Below are 6889 nucleotides of genomic sequence, written 5' to 3' on the forward strand. Positions count from 1 at the left end.
CTGATCCGACAAGCCGCGAGGTTTCAGTTCGAGATCCCGTGAAGACGAGACATCTCGCGAGAAGTGCAATTGCGGCTCCACCTGTGAAGGGGCGGTGGGCCGGTGGGGCGCCGGGGGTTTCTCTGTTAATCAGTGCGCTCTGTTTGCGTTCGCCTCCTCGGCTTTCACGCTGGATGGCCAGTTTTTCCTTTGTGCATCATCCTCTACCTGAGAAATGGTCGCTTCCCCCTAGTCTAGACACGGTGAGGAGCTCTGAGGAGGAGAATCTTGGGCTCTAGATTTTGAGGCGGCCTGGGAGGGGCCTCTTTTTAAAACCGCTCATTTGTCCACCCCTTCTACCCAGGAATGTTGGTTTCTCAGAGTAAACCTATGGCCATTCGGATTCGGTGGCAAGTTAGTCGTGCCCTTATGATAGTCGTTGTCAAACTTATTTGAGAAAGCTGGTCCAGGTGACTCCTGGGCCAAGTGTTGCTCCGGAGGGTGTTCTGATTAGCGTCAGTTTTTGTAAGTGAAGGTGCTGTTTTTATCTGGCGTAGTTGATTGTTTTATAACTCTTGGTGTCTAAGGAAATGGCACTGTTCGCGGTTTTTCATCAGAGATAATATTATGCATGTATATATAATGAAATGAGTCAGGCTGGTTCTGGAGCTTTTTGCTTAACGTATGCTAATGTTGAATGAAGCTTTAAAAGCCAGTTTGGATAAAATTTTAAGAATAGGGTACACGTCCTTTTAATTAAACCATTTGTCAGAAATCATGTTTTGTCAATTCAAAGAAAGTCTATTCTACGTCACTATTTTTAAAGGCAGGAATTATTTTTATATTAAAAATTTAAAAATTAAGTCTGAAAGCTTAAAATAATAATTGAGGCGTAAATCATTGGGTAATTAATGTATTTATGCATTTATTCATTCTGTAAACAATTGACTGTATAAAGTACGCTAAACCTGCCAGTCAGGGAACCGGCTGGGAAGGAACTGTCTAATCAAGGAAATGTACTAAGTAGGTCGTACATATGGAATTCACCGCTCAAATGAGAGGCACCATGCAGTTGTGGTAAAGAGTGAAGCCAGGCTGTCTGCTTACAAATCCTAGCTCTACCTTTTACTGTGGGACCACAGGCAAATTCTCACTGCTTCAGTCTCTTCATAAAGTAAAACTTGACTAACAGTAGTATCTGTTGCATAAAGTTGCTCCTTCAGTAAATAATTAGAGCCTAGAATGTGCTAGGCACTGGTCTAGGCACTAGATTCAGTGAATAACGTAAAAATCCTATTGTCATAGAACAAAAATCCTACCATTACCTTCTGATAGTGGAAAGAAAAACAAATAACAAGCACAGTAAAGAAAGCGAGATGGAGAAAAAAAATAGAGAATTATTCTTCTAGAGTTATGGTTAAAAGGAAGGGAAATGGGAGGTCAGGATAGAGAAAACAACATTGGAGGAAATAATCAGTACTACAAGGAGTTGAAAAAGAGACCTCTGCTCTCTAAGGGGAAAGATTTCTAGATAGAATAGCAAGGACAAAGGCCTTGAAATGGGAGCCTGAGAATGTGTGTAAGGAACAGCAAGGACACCACTATGGCTGGAGTAGAGAGCAAGTGTGAGAGTAGTAGAGATGAAATCATGTCAAGTTATTATAAAATGAGTTAACCAACGAAGAATTTATAACAGTTGCCTGGCATAGTTATGTTCTCAGCAAGTATTAGTTACATCTTAGTTCCTTGGCAAATACAGTGATAGCAGTTTGGCAGTGTTAGATTTTTCACTAATAATGACAAATGCATTATGATTATCCCCATTTTGACCTGAGGGAAAGGGTCAAAACTGTTTGCTGTAAGTGCCATCTTTCTTTGAAATCTTGCATTTTAACTTGAGCAGTCACAAATTTTGCATCTCTTCCGTATTTATTTTAATGTAAAATAACGTCTTTCTCAAAAAATCTTCACCAAAAATTGATGTAAATTTAATAGGATGTACCACTTGTGGTAGCTGTGAGAAGGAGAAGTATCTTTTGTCGGAGATACTTGCGTATCCTAATATGAGAAACAGAGCCATGTTTTAAGACCCAAAAAGAGGGGAAAGGAGGAGGAGGAAATGAACCTGGGTCCAAATGACTGAAGGCTTTATTAACCTTGAGCTTGGACTCCATCCTGAATTCAGTGGTGATCTCTGGTTTTAAACTGGGGCCTAATCTAGTTAGGTTTGTGTTTTAGATTGATTACCCTGGTAGCTAGACAGGCTATGATTCTGAGGAGGATAAGACCAGAAGTAGGGAGAATATTTAATTTACTGGAATCTTTCCAAAAGATAGCCGAGATAATTGAAGTGGAGATAGCAAAAAGATGACAAATTTGAGAAATATATATGAGGTGAAATAGGCAGGACTTAGTGAATGATTTCAAATATGAAGAGTGAGGAGAGGGATGAAACTAGAAGGGATTCCAAGTTTCTTGATTGGGTGATAGAGAAGATATAGAAACTGCTGAGGTAGTCAATATTAAGTATTCAGGTTGTATTTTATGTTCAGTGAAATTTAATATAGCTTATCATATAGTCTTGTACCATTCTCATTAAATTTATTCCTGGGTATTATATAATTTTTGTTACTATGAGTGGGTTCTCTTTTTCTCCTATAAATTTTTTATTTGTTATTGCTACTGTTAAAAGAGAAACTGATTTTTGGTATATCTTTTATCCAGCCTACTGACTAAAATTCCTTATTGATTCAGTTTTGCTTCCTCTCTTAGATTTTCTAGCTATATATCATCTGCAAATAATAATTTCATCCCTTCCAATATTTGTTGTCATACTTTATTTCATTAGTGTAATCTTTAAAGTATGGAATAATCATAATGATATTGAACATCGTAGTCTTATTACTTAATTGAATGGGAATGACCAGTATTTTAACACTTAGTATAATTTGTGCTATTGGCGTGAGATAAATACTCTTTAAAATGTTTTGGCGATTGCCCTTTATACCAGTTTTATTTAAAGATTTGCCGAAATGTCTGCTAAAAAAAATTATTAAATGTTTATATATCTTATTTCTCCCTTTCAAATGATAATGCAGTGGATTATATTGATTTTATTTTTAGGATAATAATAGCTAACACATATTGAGCATTTGCCATGTGCCAAGCACTGTTCTAAGAACTTAACTGTTTAATCTTTATAATGTCATGCTTTAGGTACTATTATGATCTTCATTTTACAGATGGAAAAAACTGAGAGAGAGGTGAAGTAATTTGCCCAAGGTCACACAAGAAGTAGTAGCAAACCTTATATTTGCTATGCTGCAGATATTTTATTCAGGATTTTATATTTATGTTTGGGAGAATTTTAAATAATTTTTCTTTATTCTCTCTTTTGGAATTTGGATTGTATGTTACTTTTGAAAAATGAATTGGAAATTTTCCATCTTTTTTTCTGTGCTGTAGAATAATGAGAATCAAATAGAATCATTTGATCCTTGTAGATTATGTACAACTGGCCTATAAAATCAAGCTTGATAGCTTATTTAGTGGTAGATCTTTAGAAAATATTTGAATTTGTAATATGGTTATTGATCTGATAAGTTTTTCTATCTTGTGTTAGCTTTGGAAATAAAAATTTTTAGCATACCAACTATTTCTCTAAATTTGAAAATTTATTGATGTAAAGTTACATCAGTATACAATAATTCTCTTAATCTCTCCTGTGTAGATTTGAATTTCCATTTTCATTTTAATGTTATCTGTTTTCTTAGTGGGGCTTTCCAGGGGTTTGTCTATTTTATTCAGCTTTTCAAGAAGCAACTTTGGTTTTCTTAAATTTTTTTTTTCTTCAGAATCACTAATTTTACTTTTATCTTTAAAAATTTCATCCATATAAATATATTTTTCTTTTATTTGTTCTTTTTTAAAAGTTGAAGGCTTAGTATATTTCCATACTATATTTTTTATTAAAGATTATTCACGCCGGAAGAATTTAAAAAGACAGTAGCTAAAGTGAGCATCTGCATTGTAGTTAAAAAATGTTTAATTATTTTAATCATTCTGGTAAATATTTTTTAAATGCTAATATTCATTCACTTATCAAATATTCACTGAATGCTAGTTATTTTTCAAAGATCTTAGAGTCTGTTGGGAAAGTAGCAAACCAGAATAAGTGCTTTTCAAGAGAAATAGAATGCTGTAGGAACACATAATATTTTTTTAAGGCAAAATATTAAGTATCCAATTCCTTCATCAAGGAGTGGCATGAAATCCCTCTTTGTACATTTTTATTCCTGTCTGTTCTTTGTATTTGATGTAGGTATTTTTCCTAATTTATAGTTCAGGAAACACATTTAAGGGAGTTAAGCAAAATTTGCTTAGGAGCTTACAACTCAAGGGCTGGGAAGCTCCTTTATTTCTTCTGGAAAAACTTAAAAAGAGCGTATCTTCAATGCTGAATAGTAAAATGGAATTTTTTAATGTCTCATGACCAGGGTTTAAGTCATATTACATGAATCATACTGTATGATTCATGAACTGTATGTATCATGAACTGTATGTGTCATGAACTGTATTTTTGATGAATGTGCAGAGTTTGTAGAATACTGAATATGGTACTAAGGGAATTAGAGGTGTGAACACAGAGCTGATTGTTAATTCATTTACCCACCATATATTTAATGCTAGCTTGAGTGGCATGTACATTTCTAGGTTCTGGGGGTACAGCAGTGAATCAAATAGACAAAAAATGTCTACCCAAGTAGAGCTTTCATTTTAATGGGAGATATAGCAAAAAAAAAAAAGAGAGATAAGTAAAATATATTAACGTTAGTAATAAGTGCAGTATAGGAATAAACAGGGGAGGGGGATAGGAAATATCAGAGTCAGGATGGAGAATTGCAATTTTAGTTAGGGTGGAGTATTGATCAGTATTTGCTGCATAACAAATCACCTCAAAACTCAGTGGTTAAAACCATGAACATTTATTTCTTGGTCTGTGGGTTGAGTGCAGTTAGTCTGATCAAGGCGTGACATGGCTGGGTAGCTCTGCTTTAGCTGTTTTGTGGGGAAGGGGAGATATCTTGAGCTCAATTTCAGTTATGACAAGGTGTCTACTAGACATCTGGGAGCTATTGAGTGGGCTGTTGAATATATTGTAGTTAAGGGAGAGGTCAAAGTGAGAGATAAAAAGTTAAAGCCTGGAGACTAAATGATATAGGGTGAGTAGGATAGAAAAGACTGAACCCCGAAGTACTTAAGTATTTAGAGGTTGGAGAGATGTGAAGAACCAACAAAAAACACTGAGAAGTAGTTGCCGGAGGACAGGCGACCTATCTTGACCCCATGGTTGTCTATAGGGATCCATCTTAGCTGCAACATCTGGGCTGCTTTTGACTTCTAAAAGAAGACTCTAGGTCGACAAAGAAGGAAGTCTTAATCTACATACAGGTTCACTCTTTACTTCTGCCTTCAGAGGCCTTGAACTATGCAGAAGGATGGGTGGCTTCATTCTTTAAATTAATATTGCATGCTTAAAGTACGCCAGGTACTAGGCACTGGGGATGTAGCAAGGGATTTAGAAAAAGAAAAAAAATTTTCCTGACACTGGGAATTCCATGCTAGTGAGGGCATGAGGCCAAATCTAAAACTAAAAGCTTATTCAATAGGCATAAACAGCAGAACGGAAATTCCATTGGCCCAGGTTCCAAAGATTCAAGGCAAAGAAATCAGTGGTAGAAAATTGGCGGAGGTCTAGGCATGGGGTCATTTGGATACTGTGTCCCCACTATGGTTAAAACAATTCAATATGTACTAATATTAAATTGATTTTACCCTTTATACAGAGCCAGGAAACAGTCTGTACAGTTAATGTCAACTCTTAATTTTCAGAAATGTTAACCTTCATCACAAAGCCAGAAAACCTAAATAAACCAAAATTATTCTCCCTTTGTAATTATTCTTCTTCCTGTTTTCTCTCCCAACTATCAAGTATTATGATTAAGCTAATTTGCCAAACCATGAAATTAACTTACTTACTTTTAGACAGTTCCTGATTTTTTTAATGTACATGTCACAGACTTCAACTCTAGATTAAGAATACAAGGTTTGGATAATTTGGGTAAATGTTTTATCCCGCATTTTCACATCTAATATCATATCCCCAAATCAGAAGTTTTCCTTTTAAAAAAAAAAGGTACTATCCATTGTTTCTGAATCAAATTTTACAGATAAGTAAAGATGAAAATGACATACTTTTATTTTAAGTTAAGGTATGGTAATCATTTTTAATTATAACTAGTATTTGTTGAAAGCCTCCTTTTTGCAGAACAGGGCCCTTTGCATATCTCATTTAAAAATTTCTAGTCTTTTAGGAAATAGATATTATCAAGTTCATGAAATGGGTATATATCTGTTTCCTGAATTAAAATGTGAAGTCATTTTCTGAGACAGGGGTGTCCAAAGTAGAATATGCACACCTGAGATATGTGAAACTGACTATTAGGGTGTGGGAACAGATATTAGAACTTTTCTTTTTGCTTATTTTAATCTCATTCTTTTTTATTTTATATTATAGTAGTACCTACAATAGCATGAATAGCATAAATGAATTGCTATTCATATATTTTCAGTGTATTCATATATCTTCAGAATTTACTGCTTTAGAAGTATGTGATCCAAAAAAATTGGGGACTTCTCCAAAATCTTTAACTTTGACAGAGAATCAAGTTGGATTTGGGTAGGGTCATTGGTGGTGGGAGAGTCAAGTACATATTGTATTCTCCATTCCATTCTTGATTATCATCTCCACATGTCATGTCTTTACATTCTGTCTTGTTTCCTTTTTTTTTCATTATTGTCTAACAACTTATGACAACATAATATTTTGAAATTGCTGAAAATATTCCAC

The sequence above is a fragment of the Eubalaena glacialis genome, chromosome 6, assembly GCF_028564815.1.
Source record: "Eubalaena glacialis isolate mEubGla1 chromosome 6, mEubGla1.1.hap2.+ XY, whole genome shotgun sequence".
Lineage (NCBI taxonomy): Eukaryota > Metazoa > Chordata > Mammalia > Artiodactyla > Balaenidae > Eubalaena > Eubalaena glacialis.